Source organism: Scyliorhinus canicula, chromosome 2, assembly GCF_902713615.1.
Source record: "Scyliorhinus canicula chromosome 2, sScyCan1.1, whole genome shotgun sequence".
Lineage (NCBI taxonomy): Eukaryota > Metazoa > Chordata > Chondrichthyes > Carcharhiniformes > Scyliorhinidae > Scyliorhinus > Scyliorhinus canicula.
The window spans coordinates 194651837-194669135 of record NC_052147.1 but is presented as its reverse complement, the minus strand read 5'-3'; the positions used below and the strand labels follow the sequence as shown (position 1 = coordinate 194669135).

Here is a 17299-nt window from a genome sequence, read left to right as displayed (position 1 = left end):
GTAAAGGCGTTTGCTAGGCGACAGGTGGAGGAACTTCCTTTGCTGCCCTCGCGGGGGGCGATGGACAGAGTGCTTTCGGGGGTGTGGGTCGGAGAGGGGAAGGTGTCTGACATTTATAAGGTAATGCAGGAGGTGGAGGAGTCGTCAGTGGAGGAGCTGAAGGCTAAATGGGAGGGGGAACTAGGGGAGCAGATAGAGGATGGGACTTGGGCGGATGCCTTGGAGAGAGTCAACTCTTCCTCTTCCGGTGCGAGGCTTAGTCTCATCCAATTTAAGGTGCTGCACCGGGCCCATATGTCTGTGACTCGGATGAGTAGGTTCTTTGTGGGTGAGGACAGGTGCATCAGGTGTTCGGGGAGTCCAGCGAATCATGCCCATATGTTCTGGGCATGCCCGGCACTGGAAGAATTCTGGAAGGGGGTGGCGGGGACGGTGTCGAGGGTGTTTGGATCCAGGGTCAAACCAGGTTGGGGACTCGCGATTTTTGGAGTTGCGGCGGAGCCAGGAGTGCAGGAGGCGAAAGAGGCCGGTGTTCTGGCCTTTGCGTCCCTAGTAGCCCGGCGGAGGATCTTGATGCAGTGGAAAGATGCGAGGCCCCCAAGTGTGGAGACCTGGATTAGTGACAAGGCGGGATTTATAAAATTGGAGAGGGTAAAATTTGCCCTGAGAGGATCAGTACAAGGGTTCTATAAACGTTAGCAGCCTTTTCTGGACTTTCTGGCTCAAAGATAGGTAACTTGGTCAATAGCAGCAGCAACCCGGGCAAGGGGGAAGGAGGGTGTTCTTTATTGTTTCTATTTTTTTTATGGTTATTTAACTTAATATTGTGTGAACTTAAGTTGTTGTTAATATGTTTTGTTGTTCATTAAGGATGGGCGAATGCGTATGACTGTTATCATTATTGTTATTGTTGGTATTTTATTGTGGTTCGTTGTATATAAATACAAAATATTTCAATAAAAATTATTATTTTTTTAAAACTTACGTCCACTTTAGTCTGTCTACCTGACCAATTCAGTTGCACAATTAAACTTTGCAGTTGTTCTTTTTCCATCTTTGAAACTATTCCGCCTTTTTGTAAAACCCGGCCACGGCTAATTTCTATTGGGCTTATGAAAATCGCTTATTGTCACGAGTAGGCTTCAAATTAAGTTACTGTGAAAAGCCCCTAGTCGCCACATTCCGGCGCCTGTTCGGGGAGGCTGTTACGGGAATCGAACCGTGCTGCTGGCTTGCCTTGGTCTGCTGTCAAAGCCAGCGATTAGCCCTGTGAGCTAAACAGCCCCTTATGCTTATGCTTTCCAAATAAGATTGCTGATGTGAAATTGCCCCTAACTTAGTCTGTCCGATTTCCAGTCCAATATATTTAAATGCACCGGAAACCTGACTTTCAACCCTGAATTCTTTCCTCAAACCAGAGATTACAATAGCTTCAAAATCACTAATGACACCCCACAAAAAAATCATTGACATGCATCATAAAAATGCCAGAAAGATTTCCTTTATAGTGCCAGTAAAGCATTGCCGGATCTGACTTTAACTGGCAAAAGCCTAACTTTAACAAAACTGACCGTACCGAAAAGTACCAGACTCTAGACACATCATTTAATCCATATACATATTTGTTCAACTTCCAGAGTACCCCTTCTGTGTTAGCTGCCTCTTTAGGAGGACGGAGAAAAATGTCTCTCTGGAGCTGATGCCCCTGCAAGAAGGCAGCCTTCATATCTGTAGATTTGCATTCCCATGCCTTTGTGGCTAATAGAGCTAATAATAGGGCTAATAATAGCTAATCTACGAAATGCAAAGTAAATATATTATTGGCTTTATCCCAGATCTTAAGGTCCATGGCCTCAATGGTGTTAAAATCCCTGGCCAAAGGTAGGGTTACTATCGGTCGTGCTGGTGTCCTTCTGTACTTCCGACAAACGTCACAGCGATCACTAACCTGTTCTATTAACTTAGTACAGTCTTCATCCCTTATCCCTGCATCTTTTAATAAATTGTTCAGCCTCCGAGGAGACGGGTGCGCAAATTGCCTGTGCAGTTTTAATACAACAAGCTTTTTATCAGCTAAAGTTCCATTTTCAACTGCCATTAACAAATCCTTAGCAACTGTACTTGAAATATTATTTGTCAGTAATGGAATACAATAGTGTCCCGACTGTGTAAATTGCAAGTCCACTGTCTTTCCAAAAACTGTAACCTTATCCTGTTCCATATCCAGTTTCATGTGTGCTTTCTTCATCGACGGTCTGCTCAGAAGCAAAGGTGTCTCACTTGATACAACATCTGTGCTAATGAAATCATTCACTCCAGCAATATTGCAAGGGATCACCACTCTTTTCAGCGACTTCAGAGTATTATCATCCCCAAACCTGAAACTTGTGGAACTTTCAAATTCGTTAACCTTGTTCCGATTTCAGCATTCAAGGAGTCCAGGTAACATTTTAACCAGACAATTCCACACACAGTAGATGTGCAGCCACTGTCCAATACAGCACAATTGAAGGATTCTGCAACCAACACCCTCATTACCGGCGTAAAACTGCTTGTTAATAGGACAATGCCTTATTTCTGGTCACTATCTATTCTGACTCTTCATACCATGTGTCGCTTCAAATACTCTATTATAACGTGTTGGACAGTTGAAAGCATAATGGTATTGAGAATCATATCGAAACATCAATTTATCATGCCCCGTGCATTTCTGGGGTTCATCTTCCTATTGTAGGTTCTAACTGGGTTTCTGTCTTCATAATTTCCAGGTCCCGATCTCCTTCTGTAGTCTTCAAACCTGTTTGTAGTCATATGATTTTGCAATCCTGTTAGTCGTGTATCTTCCATATTCTGCTTTATTGCAGGCTGATCTATTTGGGTCATCAGAGCCATCGGAATCGAATGTTTCCCCAGAAACTTCTTTAAAGCTTCTGTCATCTGATTGAATAAGGTTTCCTTATCCGCAAGCTAAACTCCTGTCAAAATCAGGAACCTATCCGTGTTGCTCACTCTGGCACAGTCAAGTAATTTAAAGGCCAACAAAGACTGTGGAAATTCCAGGTTGTGTTTCTACAGCTTTTCATATAGTCTGCCAAATTCCATTATATAGTCTTCACTGGAGAATTCCTCTATTTTACGGAACCTATCAAAATCCGACCATGCTTCATACGCACTTAACAAGTCATCCTTCTTCTAAATCTTATCCAGATAATGTAATAGTCTGAAAACCTTCTTCTGAGTCTAACTCTTCCAATTCCAGCTCAGAAAACACTATCCTCCGGATTTTACTGTCATAAGGTAGAGAAAGAGCCAATGCCATACCTTGTTTTCTCTTTCCCAAGGCAATTACCTTAGTCCACATAACTACTGCACTTCTCCATTGGTCGTACAATCCCCTTTCAGAAAATAAGGGGGGGGGGGGGGGGGGGGGGGGTAGTCATAGCCGGCCTTTTCTATCCTAGGTTCAGCCATATATCTTTGTTTTGGTTTTTTTGTTCTCACTCACTCCTTGGTTTGGTCTGGAAAAGTTGTATCTTTGAATCCTTCACATTTGCACAGCAACCATCTTCTGCTACCATTTGTTAGACATTTAGCTGCTGTTGTACAAAAAGAGTTTGTATAAATGTACTGCTCCCTTTCCACAAACATCTTTAATTTACTTCAACAGACTCTGCACTAAACTCTAACTTCACATCACCTGACACAAAGACCACCTGAAGCCCCTTTACATAATCAGTGTTAATTATTGGATACTTAACATAAATGAGACAACTAATTGGAATGGCTCTTAACCCATTACTTAACACATGCGCAACCCACGTCGGCGGGACTGGCCAAAAACGGATGGCCGCTCGGCCCATCGGGGTCCAGAGAATTGCCAGTGGGGGCCGCTGCCAACAGCCCCCGACCGCGTGGCGTGTACCCCGTTCCCGCCCGAAAACCAGTGCCGGAGAATACGGCAGCCGGCGTTGGGGCAGCGGGGCAGGATTCGCGCCACCCCCCGGGGATTCTCCGACCTGGCGGGGGTTCGGAAAATCCCGCAAGGAGTTCATAGACATGCTTTTTGAGATAGTTTCTAAGAGCAATCATGTTCTGGAAGAGAGTAGGCAGTAGCTGGTTCTAGAAGAGAGCAGGCTATTTTCGATTTGGTATTATGTAACGTGGCAGGACTAATTAATGACCCTGAGGTAGCAGCGACCACAATATGATTGAATTTTACATTAAATTTGAAAGGAAGAACAGTGGGTCCAAGACTTGTTATTTTAAACTTAAATAAGGGCAACAATGTGGGCAAGAAAGTAGAGTTAGGTAAAATGAACTGGGATACTTTATTAGAGATAGACCAATAGAGAAGCAGTGTCAGACACTTCAGGGATATTTAGGAATACCCAGACTAAGTATATTCATAATGTAAAGAAAAATTCTAAAGGGAGGACCCACCATCCATGTTTAAATAAAGATAGGGGAGCATCAAACTTAAGGAAAAAGCATTTAACTCCGCAAAGATGAGTGGCAGGTTTAATGATAGGTCAGAATATAAAGAACACAAAAAATGACTAAAACGGATCAGGAGTAAGGATGAGGGGAAGTTAGCTAGGAATGTAAGAACAGATAGCAAATAGTTTCTGCAGTTATTTAAACAGAGAAAGAGAAGGTGGTGCTCTAGAGAGTGGGAATGGAGAGTTAATATTACAAAATATAGAAACGGCAGATGAAATGAACAAAAATTTTGTTTCTGTCTTCCCTATAGAGGATACAAAAAACATTCTTGTAACAGCTGTAAATCGGGATGTGGAGAGAAGTTGGAAACTTGGTGAAATTACAATCACTAGGCAAACAGTACTGAGCAAACTGACGGAGATGTGGGCTGACAAGTCGCCGGGTCCAGATAGATTTCATCCTAGGATCTTAAAAAAGGTGGTTAATTAGACAGTTGGTATTCATTTTCCAAAATTCATTCGATTCTGGAAATGTTCTATCAGATTTTTCCAATTTACTGGAGTTCTTTAAACGAATAGCATGCGCTGTGGATAGAGGGGCACCTGTAGATGCACAGTACTTGGAATTCTGGAAAGATAAGTAGAAAAGTACATTGTGAAGAAGAAATAAGGAGTTTGCAGATGCATATAGATAGGTTGAGTGAGTGGGCAAAAATGTGGCAGATGGAGCATAATGTGGGAAAATGTGAAGTTGTTCACGTTGCCAACAAGATTAACAAAGCAATGCATGGCTTAAATGGGGAATGACAGCAGAATTCTATAGTGCAGAGGGATGTTGGTGTCCTCATATGTATGAGTCTCAAAGTGTTAGTATGCAAGTACAACATGTAATTATGAAAGCTAATGGAATGCTATTCTGTTCCATGAGAGGAGTTGAACATAAAAATTAACGATGTTATGCCTCCCCGAACAGGCGACGGAATGTGGCGACTAGGGGCTTTTCACAGTAACTTCATTTGAAGCCTACTCGTGACAATAAGCGATTTTCATTTCATTTCAAGTTATACAGGACATTGGTGAGATATCTTAAATACTGTGTTCACTTTTGGTCTCATTATTTAGGGAAGGATGTAAATAAGTTTGAAGAGGTTCAGATGAGGTTTACTGGATTGATACCTGGAATGAGCGGTTTGTCTTATGATAATAGGTTGGATATGCTGGGCTTGTTTCCGCTGGAGTTTAGAGGAGTGAGGGGTGACTTGATTGAAGTATACAAGATCCTGAATGGCATTGATGTGTTTTATGAGGGCCACGAAGAATCCTGCACAAGTGTGCAGAGTCAAGCAGAAAGGTAACTTAATTTACAAGCGTATGTACATAGGGTCAGTAGTTCACTACTGGTTCCCTCTCTAGCTGGTACCACACTGGTCAGCTCTATTAATACAGCTGTGCTGCTAATGATTGCCCTACTCTCCTCTCAATGGGGGGAGCTCATATTTCTCAAGTACCATGGGGTAACCAATTGTCCCCAGCCTATAGGATCCGGGCAGGGTATATCAATGTGGAAAGGATGTTTCCTCTTGTAAGAAAGTCCAGAACTAGGGGGCATTGTTTTAAAATTAGGGGTCACCCTTATTGGACAAAGACGAGGAGAAGTTTTTTTACCCTGTCAGAGGGTTGTGCAACTTTGGAACTCTCTGCCTCAGAGGATGATGGAAGTGGGGTCACTGTCAATGTAAACCAGCCCAAGATTGTCCTTCAAATTCCTTCCCATCCTGTGTCCATGACATCATTACAAAAAGAACAGCTTGCACTATTTGCATTAACTGGCATTGAAGGTGGGTAGAAATACACCTGTGGCTGCAGGGTATGAAAGTCTGCAGTGACTCAAAACAGAACACCTTTTTGGAGCATGAATGGGTAGGTGATGGTCATTTCTTTTAGCTTTTGTCACAACATGCAGCTAAATTCATTTCTTGTCTGAGGATTTTTCTGATTTTTCAAGACTACTTTTGAAGGATGGCATCTTCTTTTAAAAATGCCTGTGAAGCGCATAGACATTCTATCTATAGGAGGCCAAATCTATGAGCCTGCTTATTTGCTGAAAATTTGCAAAATGTTCACTGATGTTAGTATACATTAAAAAAAAATCCGTCTCATGTGGGCCGGCACAGTGGTTAGCACTGCTGCCTCAAGGCGCCAAGGACGCGGGTTCAATCCTCGGCCCTGGGTCACTGTCCGTGTGGGGTTTGCACATTCTCCCCGTGTCTGCGTGGGTCTCACTTCCACGATCCAAAGATGTCCAGGGTAGGTGGATAGGCCATGCTAAATTGCTCCTTCATATGGAAATAAAAATCGGTTTCATTTTTGACTAATTTTCCTGATGTACTGAAAATTCAGTGTCACAAATCTCTGGACCCTCTTGGACAAGATGCATACAAGGAGACCCCACTTACTGAGCTCACTGGAAATAAAATCAATTAAAAGAATTGCTAGTGTACTCTAGGTACTAACAGAGTGGCTTTTTCCTCACCCTCTGGACACCTGACCAGTGCATAAAAAATTCAATGACCTCACAAGGAAAGTAAGAGATCTGACACTGTTCCCTGGAGCACCACCTTAATATCTTAAATGGAATGTCATCATTGTCAACATTGCACCTGGTTGAGTAACTCTGTAAATCACCCACCAGGGAACAGTGTTTGGAACTCTCTCACTTGCATACAGCAATTTTCTACAGGCAGTGTCCAGTGTCCTTCTTGAGCTTCTATTTATTAGATCTATAATAAACAGTGCTGATGAAAGGCTCCAAGGCCTGAAACATTTATGTTTCTCTATCCACAGATGCTGTCAGACCTGTTGGCTATTTCCAAAAACTTTGGTTTTATTTCAGATTTCCAGCATTCTCTGTATTTGTTTTTCCATTATTATTTATGCTCCGGGGTACAATGCTTAGGCTTTGGTGTTTAATTAACACATTTTCTGAGGCAAAGCACTTGACCTTACAGTGGCTGGTTAGATATATTTATCTGGAAATAAGTGAGTCCATGTATATTCTTCAATGACAATAAGAATTAAATACATAAAGTTTTTAGATCACTGAAGTCGGTTTTTCCTCAATCATTAACAAATCAGTTTCCCGGCAAGGACTGTATCTATTGCCTATCCGTAGATACCCTTGAAAAGGTGGTAATGAGCTGCCTCCTTGATTCATTACAGATGATGTGGTGACCTATAAAGCTCTTCAAGGCCAAGGAAAGCAAATCTGAGCATACCTAGAACCTTACTATTCAAAATCTTACTAATATCTTACTAATAAACCGAACCATTGTTAATAAACCTTACTAATACTGGTAAGCTTTAATACCTTAATGGTAATAAACCTCACTTTAAAAACATAAAGATGTTTTTATGTTTCCCAGAGATGTGTGTCATGTTCTGTAGACAAGCCAAAGTGAATGATGAACTACAGAACATGTAGTTTAAAATAATTTATTGTAAAGCAACCGGGTGGTAAGATAACTAGGATAAATAAAATAATAAACTAACACTAAACAACTATTGTGAAACTACTGCAAACACGCCCATCTCCCAGCACGACCAACCCCCAATTCCTGGTTCACGACATGATGGGTTTACAATGCCACCTAGTGGTCGGAGGTCATGCATAACATTATGTTCAAACTTACATTATGCATATGATCACAATGTGATATCTTGATTTTTCTTTCTGAGTGCAGCTCCGACTGTAGATGAGCAGCAGCACTCAACCCTGCTTGTCTCCCGAATTCTCTCTTACTTTCCCTCTCAAGCTCCTTTGTACCCAGCTTGGCTTCCAAAATGTGCATCTCACTCTCTTTCTTTCTTTCTTGGTCATTTGTGGCCCGCTTGACTCCTGAAGTCATACTTGTAGTTGAAATTATTTGTTAAGCTTTTTGGGTTTTCTGCAGCACTATATTTCCAGTCCAATGACGAAGAAGGTACTGCTACACCTGATGCTTGGGATTACAGTGGGCCAAATGGATCAAGTGTCAGCACTAGAACATTTATGAGTCAATTATCAGAAAGTTTGGCTAACTATGGAAAAGGGACAAAGAACAATCCAAAGTAAGGTCAATTAAGTAGGGAAGAGCCAACTTCAACAGGGTGAAAACAAAGCTGAACTGAAGAAATTGGAATAAATGTTAGCTGAACAATGATCTACCTTCAAAGAAGATATAATGTGGGCACAGTCGAGGTATATTTCATCAAAAAGGAAAGCAAACAAATCTAGAGAGAAAAGAGACAGAAATTAAGCTGAAGAATAAGGAGTGTGCTTATGACAGATATCAGGTTGAAAACGCAAGTGAGAACCAGGCTGACGATTGAAAGTTCAGCGGAACGTAAGTAACCAAATAAGAAGAGAAAGGAAGGTAATATTAAAAGGAAATCCCAAAGTCTTCTTTGGCATGTAAATAGTAAAAGGGTAGTAAGAGGAGGTAATTAAGGACCATAAGGGGGATTTAAGCATGGAGGCTGACAGCAGAGATGAGGTATTAAATGAATACCTTGCAGCCCAGACCATGGTGAAAGAGGTGATAATTCTGACGCTACGATAGGTTAAAATTGATCAGGAGGTATTGGATAGGCTGTGTGTAAACACCAGACCAGATGGTACATGTCCAGGGGAGTTACCGTGGAAATTGCAGAGGCACTGGCCTTCATTTTTCAGTTTTACTCAGGCATGGTGTCAGATGAGTGGAGAATTGCAAATGTTATATGATTGTTCAAAAAAGTTTGCAATGATAAGTCCAGCAACTGCAGACCAGTCAGTTTAACCTTGGTGGTGAAAAATCTCTAAAAACAATAACTCGGGTCAAAATTAATAACATATGGACAATTACAGGTTAATCAGGAAAAGCCAGCATGGATTTTATTGGGTAAAATAGTGTTTAACAAAATTGTTGGAGTTTTGTGAAGAGGCAACAGAGAGGTCACACATGGTCAATGCTGTTGATGTGATGTACATGGACTTCTAAAAGGCATTTGATACGGTGCTACACAATAGGCTTGTGAGAAAAGTAATAGCTCACAGAGTATAAGGAACAGCAGCAACATGAAGTTAAAAGAGACTTTGTGTCAGAAAACAGAGAAGTGGTTGAAGGTTGCTTTTCGGGCTGAAAGAATGTTTGTAGTGAGTTCCCCATGAGTCAGTGTTGGGGTCCTTGTTTTTCCTCATATATAATGAAGACCTAGACATTGCTGTATATGGTCCAAAGATGTGCAGATTAGGTGGATTGGGCATATTAAATTGCCCCTTAGAGGTTACAGAGCAGGAGGTAGGATGGTCTTTCAAAGGGCCGGTACAGACCCAATGGCATCTTTATGTACTGTAGGGATTCTATGATTCTATGATACAAAACTTGGAAGATGCAGGGAGAATAATGTAGAACATGGAAAAGACATAGACAAATTGGCAGAATGGTGGCAGATGAACGTCAATACAGAAAAAAGTGATTAATGCCGGCAAACAAAACGCCCGAAGGGTATAACTCTAAAGGGGGTATGTGCATAAATCATTGAAGGTGGCAAGACAGGTTGACAGTATGGCACATAAAGCATGCCGTATTCTAGGTTTAATTAATAGAGGTACAAGGACAAGATCAACAAGGTTATGTTGAACATTTATAGGACATTAGTTCAGCCTCAGTTCGGGGCACCAAACTTTTAATAAGGTTGTGAAGACATTGGAGAGAGTGCAAAAATGATTCATGAGAATGGTCCCAGGAATGATGAACTTCAGTGATGAAGACAGATTGGAGAAGATAGGACTGTTTTCTCTGGAGAAAAGAAGGCTGACGGGAGATTTGATAGAGGTTTCAAAATCATGGGAGTCTGGACAGAGTAGATAGAGAGAAGAGATGTGAAGGAGTCCATTTGTGAAGGGATTGAAAAAACGGAGCACAGATTTAAAGTAATTGGCAATAAAAAAGTTTGAGAAAAACGTTTTACGCAGTGAGTGATTGGGGTCTGAGTTGCACAGCCCGAGTGTTTGATAGAGTCAAATTCAACTGAAGCATTCAAAAGGGAATTAGACTGTTCTCTGAAAAGGGAGTATTTTCAGGGTTACAGGGAGAAGGTGGGTGAATGCATTAAGTGAATTGCTCATTTGGAGAGCCAAAGCATATACGATGGACCAAATGGACACCTTTTGCACTAACATTTTATTATTCGGAGTTTAATAGACCATTCACAATCTTGGTACTTATTTGACTACATGATGAACTTCCAATGCATATCCATGCACTCACCAAGACTGTCGACTTCAAAATCGGTAACATTGTTCAGCTCTGCCCGCCCTGAACTTGTACAAAAAGCAAAATACTATGGATGCATGTTCTGATGGAAGCTCGTTGAACTGAAATATTGACTCGGTTTCCTCCACAGGGGCTCTGGTCTAAAGCTCTACTGCCTGTATCCGACCTCACACCACGTCCCAGCCACCTATCATTCCTGTTTTCAATGACTTCCAGTGGTTCTCAGTTTGGAGAAGGTTCTCAACCTTGTTTTCAAATCACTCCACGGCCTCATTAGTCTCCATTTTTATCTGACAAGATCATTATTGGAATGGAAATTGGCTCTGACCACCAGCTTTATAGATCCTGTGTGAACAAGTTTTGGCATTCTACATTCACCCCAGCAGGTAGACAAAGCACTGCTTAGGGATCATTTCATCTGAAAGACAGAAATTATGACAGTGCAGCATTCCTTCAGTAATGCGTTGAAGTGTAAGTCTTGAATTTTGTGATCAAGTACTCGACTTGGAACCTTGTGACTCAGGTGTAGGACATGCCAGAAGAAGTCTCCTAAAGCAGCCTTGGATTGTGGAATCCGATTATGGGATGTATTTTTTCTAATGGTCCAAAAATTTCTGCAACTAGTCAATGATTGACTACTTACTCATCCGATCTTACATATTTTGTACGTACAGCAGAAACATAGAAATATAGAAAATAGGAGCAGAAGGAGGCGATTCGACCCTTCATCCCTGCTCTGCCATTCATTATCATCAAGGCTGACCATCCAACTCAGTAGCCTCTCCCCGCTTTCCCAATATCTATTGATCCCTTTAGTCCCAAGTGCTATATCTAACTCTTTCTTGAAAACATGCATGTTTTGGCCTCAGTTGCTTTCTGCTATAGCGAATTTCGCAAGCTCAACCACTGTCTGGGTTAAGAAATTCTTTCTCATTTCAGTCCTAAAAGGTTTACCCGGTATCCTTTGACTGTAACCCCTGGTTCAGGACTCACCAGCCATCAGAATCACCCTTTCTGCATCTATCCTGCCTAGTCCTGTTAGAAGCATATAGGTTTCTATGAGATTCTCTCCTCATTCTTCTAAACTCCAGTGTCTATAATCCTAACTAATTTAATTTTGCTTCAGACATCAGTGCTGCCATCTCAGGAGTCAAAAAAATTCTTTGGACTCTGGAATGGTTCCTACAGATTGGAGGGTAGTGAATGTAATCCCACTATTCAAAAAGGGAGGCAGAGTGAAAACAGGGAACTATAGGCCAGAGAGACTAACGCTGTTAGTAGGGAAGTTGCTTGAGTCCATTATCAAGGATTTCATAGCACAGCATTTAGAAAGCAGTACTGTAATCAGACAAAGTCAACATGGATTTATGAAAGGAAAATTATGCTCGACAAATTTGCTAGAATTCTTTGAAGATGTAACTACTGGTTTAAAAAAAAATACATTTAGAGTACCCAATTCATTTTTTCCAATTAAGGGGCAATTTAGTGTGGCCAATCCACCTACCCTGCACATCTTTGGGTTGTGGGGGCGAAACCCACGCAAACACCTGGAGAATGTGCAAACTCCAACGGACAGTTACCCAGAGCCGGGATCGAACCTGGGACCTCAGCGCCGTGAGGCAGCAATGCTAACCACTGTGCCACCGTGCTGCCCGTAACTAGTAGAGTTGACCAGGGAGAACCTGTGCATGTGGTTTATTCACCTGATGAAGGAGCTGCTCTCCAAAAGCTTGTGATTCGAAGCAAACCTGTTTGACTTTAACCTGGTGTTGCAAGACCTCTTACTGTGCCCACCCCAGTCCAACGCCAGCATCTCCACATCGTGGTTTGTTTAGACTTTCAGAAGGCTTTCGACAAGGTCTCACATAGCAGATTAATATCTAAAATTAAAATGCAAGGGATTACGGGTAGTATCTTGAGATGGATAAACATCTGGTTAGCAGACAGGAAGCAAACATTTGAAATAAATGGGTCTTTTTCTGATTGGCAGGCAGTGACTAGTGGGGTACCATAGGGATCTGTGCTTGGACCCCAACTGTTCACATTATATATGAATGATTTGGGCAAAGGAACTAAATGTATTATCTCCAGATTTGCAGGTGATACAATGTTGGATGGGAGGATGAGCTGTGAGGGCGATGCAGAGATGCTTCAGTGGGATTTGGACAGGCCGAGTGAGTGGGTACATGCATTGCAGATACAGTATAATGTGGGTAAATGTGAGGTTATCCACTTCGATAGCAAAAATAGCAAGGCTGATTATTCTTTGAATGGGTGTAAATTGAGAGAGGTGGATACTCAGCAAGATCTTGGAGTCCCCGTGCTTCAGTCGTTGAAAGTAAGCATGCAGGTGCAGCAGGCAGTAAAAAGGGAAATGTATGTTTGCTTTTTAGCAAGAGGATTTGAGTATGGCAATAGAGATGTTTTACTGCAATTGTCTCGGGTATTGTCTCCAGGCCATACCTGGAGTATTGTGTGCAGTTTTGGTGTCCTTATTTGAGAAAGTATGTTCTTGCTATGGAGGGAGTTCAGCGAAGGTTTACCAGGCTGATTTCTGAGATGGTGGGACTATCATATGGGGAAAGACTAAATCAGTTAGGATTATATTCATTGGAGTTTAGAAGAGTGGGTGGGTATCTCATAGAAACTTACAAAATTCTAACAGGATTAGTCAGGGTAGATTCAGAAAGAATGTTCCTGCTGTTGGGGGAGTCCAGAACTAGAGGTCACAGTTTGAGGATAAGGGGTAAACCTTTTGGGACTGAGGTGAGGAGAAATTTCTTCACCCAGAGAGAGTGGTGAATCTGTGAAATTCAGTACCACAGAAAGTAATTGAGGCAAAATGTTGTGTAATTTCAAGAAGGAATTAAATATAGCTCTTCGGGGCTAAAGGGATCAAGGGTTATGGGGGGGGGGGGGGGGGGATCAGGGATGAGGGGGCAATTTCAAAGGGCCGAATGGCCCCCTCCAGCCTCTATTTTCTATGCTTCTATGAATCAATCTGGTAAACCTTCTTTGCACCCTCGGTTGCAAGAACATCCTTCTTCAGAAAAGGAGACCAAAACTGCGCACAATATTCCAAGTGTGACCTCACCAAGGCCCTGTGTAATTGCAGCAAGACATCCCTGCTCTTGCACTTGGCTCCTCTTGCTATAAAAACCAATGTACCATTTGCCTTCTTTACCGTCTGCTGAACCTGCATGCTTACCTTCAGCGACTGGTGTACAAGGATATCAAGGTCCCGTTGCACATTCCCTCTTTCAATCTATAGCCATTCAGATAATAATCTACCCTCCTATTTTTGCTACCAAAGTTGATAAGCTCACGTTTACCCATATTACACTGCATCTGCCATGCATTTGCCCACTCACCTCAACTTGTCCAAACCTCAGTGAAACATCTCTGCATCCTTCTCACAGCTCACATCCTCCCACCCAGCTTTCTGTCATCTGCAAATTTGGAGATATTACATTTTGTTCTCTTACTTATATCATTAGTATGTGATGTGTTGTGATGTGAATAGCTGGGGTCCCAGCACCGATGCTGGCGGTACCCCACGAGTTACTGCTTGCCATTTGGAAAAATATCTATTTATTCCTATTCATTGTTTACTGTCTGCCAACTAGTTTTCTTTTTTTTTTAAATAATTTGTATTGGAATTTTTTGAAAAATATTTATCAACAAAACAATAATAACAATAACAATAATAATATTAAACATCCCCCGGCACCCGTAACAACGCATATAACAAACCCCCCCACCCCCCCCCCAACCCCAATAAACAACAGAACAAATTAACAATAAGCAAATTAACTTAAACACTATCCCCCTAAACCCCCCCCCCCTTTCCCCCCTCCCCCCCGGGTTGCTGCTGCTGCTGACCTAGTACCTTATCGTTGAGCCAGAAAGTCGAGGAAAGGCTGCCACCTCCTAAAGAGCCCTTGTACCGACCCCCTCAGGGTGAACTTGACCCTCTCCAACTTAATGAATCCCGCCATGTCATTAATCCAGGTCTCCACACTCGGAGGTCTCGCATCTTTCCACTGCAGCAAGATCCTCCGCCGGGCTACTAGGGACGCAAAGGCCAAAACATCGGCCTCTTTCACCTCCTGCACTCCCGGCTCCACCCCAACCCCAAATACCGCGAGTCCCCAGCCTGGCTTGACCCTGGATCCTACCACCCTCGAGACCGTCCTCGCCACCCCCTTCCAGAACTCCTCCAGTGCCGGGCATGCCCAGAACATAGGGGCATGGTTCACTGGACTCCCCGAACACCTGACGCACCTGTCTTCGCCCCCAAAGAACCTACTCATCCTAGATCCGGACATGTGGGCCCGGTGCAGTACCTTGAACTGGATGAGACTAAGCCTCGCACATGAAGAGGAGGAGTTCACCCTCTCCAGGGCGTCCGCCCATGTCCCCTCCTCAATCTGCTCCCCCAGCTCCACCTCCCACTTAGCCTTCAGCTCCTCTACCGATGCCTCCCCACCCTCCTGCATTACCTGGTAGATGTCAGACACCTTCCCATCCCCGACCCACACCCCGAAAGCACCCTATCCCTTACCCCCCGCGGGGCAGCAAAGGGAACCCCTCCACCTGCCACCCAGCAAACGCCTTGACCTGAAGGTACCTGAACATATTCCCCAGGGGAGCTCAAACTTCTCCTACAGTTCACCAAGGCTCGCGAACCTCCCATCAATAAACAGGTCTCCCAACTTCCTAATGCCCGCCCTGTGCCACCCCAGGAACCCACCATCCATGTTCCCTGGGACAAACCGGTGGTTCCCCCGCAGCGGGGCCTCCAACGAGCCCCCCACTTTCCCCCTGTGTCGCCTCCACTGCCCCCAAATTTTGAGGGTGGCTGCCACCACCGGGCTCATGGTGTACCTCATTGGAGGGAGCGGCAACGGAGCCGTTACCAGTGCCTTCAGGTTCGTGCCTCTGCAGGACGCCATCTCCATCCTTTTCCATGCTGCCCCCTCCCCCTCCATTACCCACTTGCGTACCATCGAGACATTAGCCGCCCAATAGTACCCAGAGAGTTTGGGCAGCGCCAGCCCCCCTCTATCCCTGCCCGCTCCAAAAAGACTCTCCTTACCCTCGGAGTCCCATGCGCCCAAACAAATCCCAGAATGCTGCTGTTCACCCTCCTAAAAAAGGCCCTTGGAACGAAAATGGGGAGGCACTGAAACAAAAACAAAAACCTTGGGAGCACCGTAATTTTAACGGACTGTACTCTATCCGCCAACGACAACATGTCCCACCTTTTAAATTCCTCCTCCATCTGCTCCACCAACCTAGTAAAATTGAGCTTGTGCAGAGTCCCCCAGCTCCTAGCCACCTGAACCCCCAGGTACCTAAAACTCCTCACTGCCCTCTTTAGCGGGAGCCTACCAATCCCCTCCTCCTGATCTCCCGGGTGTACGACAAACAGCTCACTCTTGTCCAGGTTCAATTTATATCCCGAAAAACTCCCGAACTCAGCGAGAATCTCCATCACCTCCGGCATTCCCCCCACCGGGTCTGCTACATACAACAGCAAGTCATCCGCATACAGCGACACTCGGTGCTCCTCCCCACCTCGCACCAAACCCCTCCACCTCCTCGACTCCCTGAGAGCCATGGCAAGAGGCTCTATTGCCAGCGCAAAAAGCAAGGGGGACAGGGGGCACCCCTGCCTCGTCCCACGGTGGAGCCTGAAGTACTCGGACATCCTCCCATTTGTCGCTACACTCGCCATCGGGGCCTCGTACAGCAACCTCACCCATTTAATAAACCCCACCCCAAACCCGAACCTCTCCAACACCTCCCACAAGTACCCCCACTCAACCCTGTCAAAGGCCTTCTCCGCATCCAATGCCACCACAATCTCCGCCTCTCCTTCTGCTGCCGGCATCATTATCACATTTAGCAGCCTTCGCACGTTAGTGTTCAGCTGCCTCCCCTTCACAAAACCCGTCTGATCTTCATGTATCACCCCGGCACATCCTCTATTCTAGTGGCCAAGATCTTCGCCAGCAACTTGGCGTCTGCATTCAGCAGTGAAATCGGCCTGTATGAACCGCACTGCAAGGGGTCCTTATCACGCTTCAGGATCAGGGAGATTAGTGCCCGAGGCATCGTCGTGGGCAGAACACCCCCCTCCCATGCCTCATTAAACGTCCTGACCAACAGGGGGCCCCAGCAGGTCCGCATATTTCTTATAAAATTCAACCGGGAACCCATCCGGTCCCGGCGCCTTCCCCGACTGCATGTGGCCAATCCCACTGACCAGCTCCTCCAACTCTATCGGCGCCCCCAGTCCCTCCACCTGCTCCTCCTGCACCCTTGGAAATCGGAGCCTGTCCAAAAAATTCTCCATTCCCCCTTCCACCGGCTCCGACCGGTACAGTTCCCTATAGAAGTCCCTAAAGACCTCATTGACCTCTGCCCCCTGCCGCACCACATTCCCATCTCTATCTTTCACTCCACCAATCTCTCTAGCCGCATCCCGCTTACGCAGCTGGTGCGCCAGCATCCTGCTCGCCTTCTCTCCATACTCATAGACCGCTCCCTGCGCCTTCC

General features: G+C 44.3%; 1 protein-coding gene across 8 annotated transcripts in view; it reads right to left on the bottom strand.

Moving 5' to 3' along the window:
• The window catches only part of znf385b (zinc finger protein 385B), a 743282-nt gene that overhangs the window by 556300 nt on the left and 169683 nt on the right, over positions 1 to 17299 (bottom strand). The window contains exon 1 of one of the 8 annotated variants that reach the window (XM_038789278.1): positions 8644 to 8663. The exons of the other annotated variants lie outside the window; for them this stretch is intronic. The gene's annotated coding sequence lies outside the window, so the exon portion shown is untranslated. Of the gene's footprint in view, positions 1 to 8643; positions 8664 to 17299 lie in introns of those variants that run through there. 8 annotated transcript variants of the gene reach the window in all.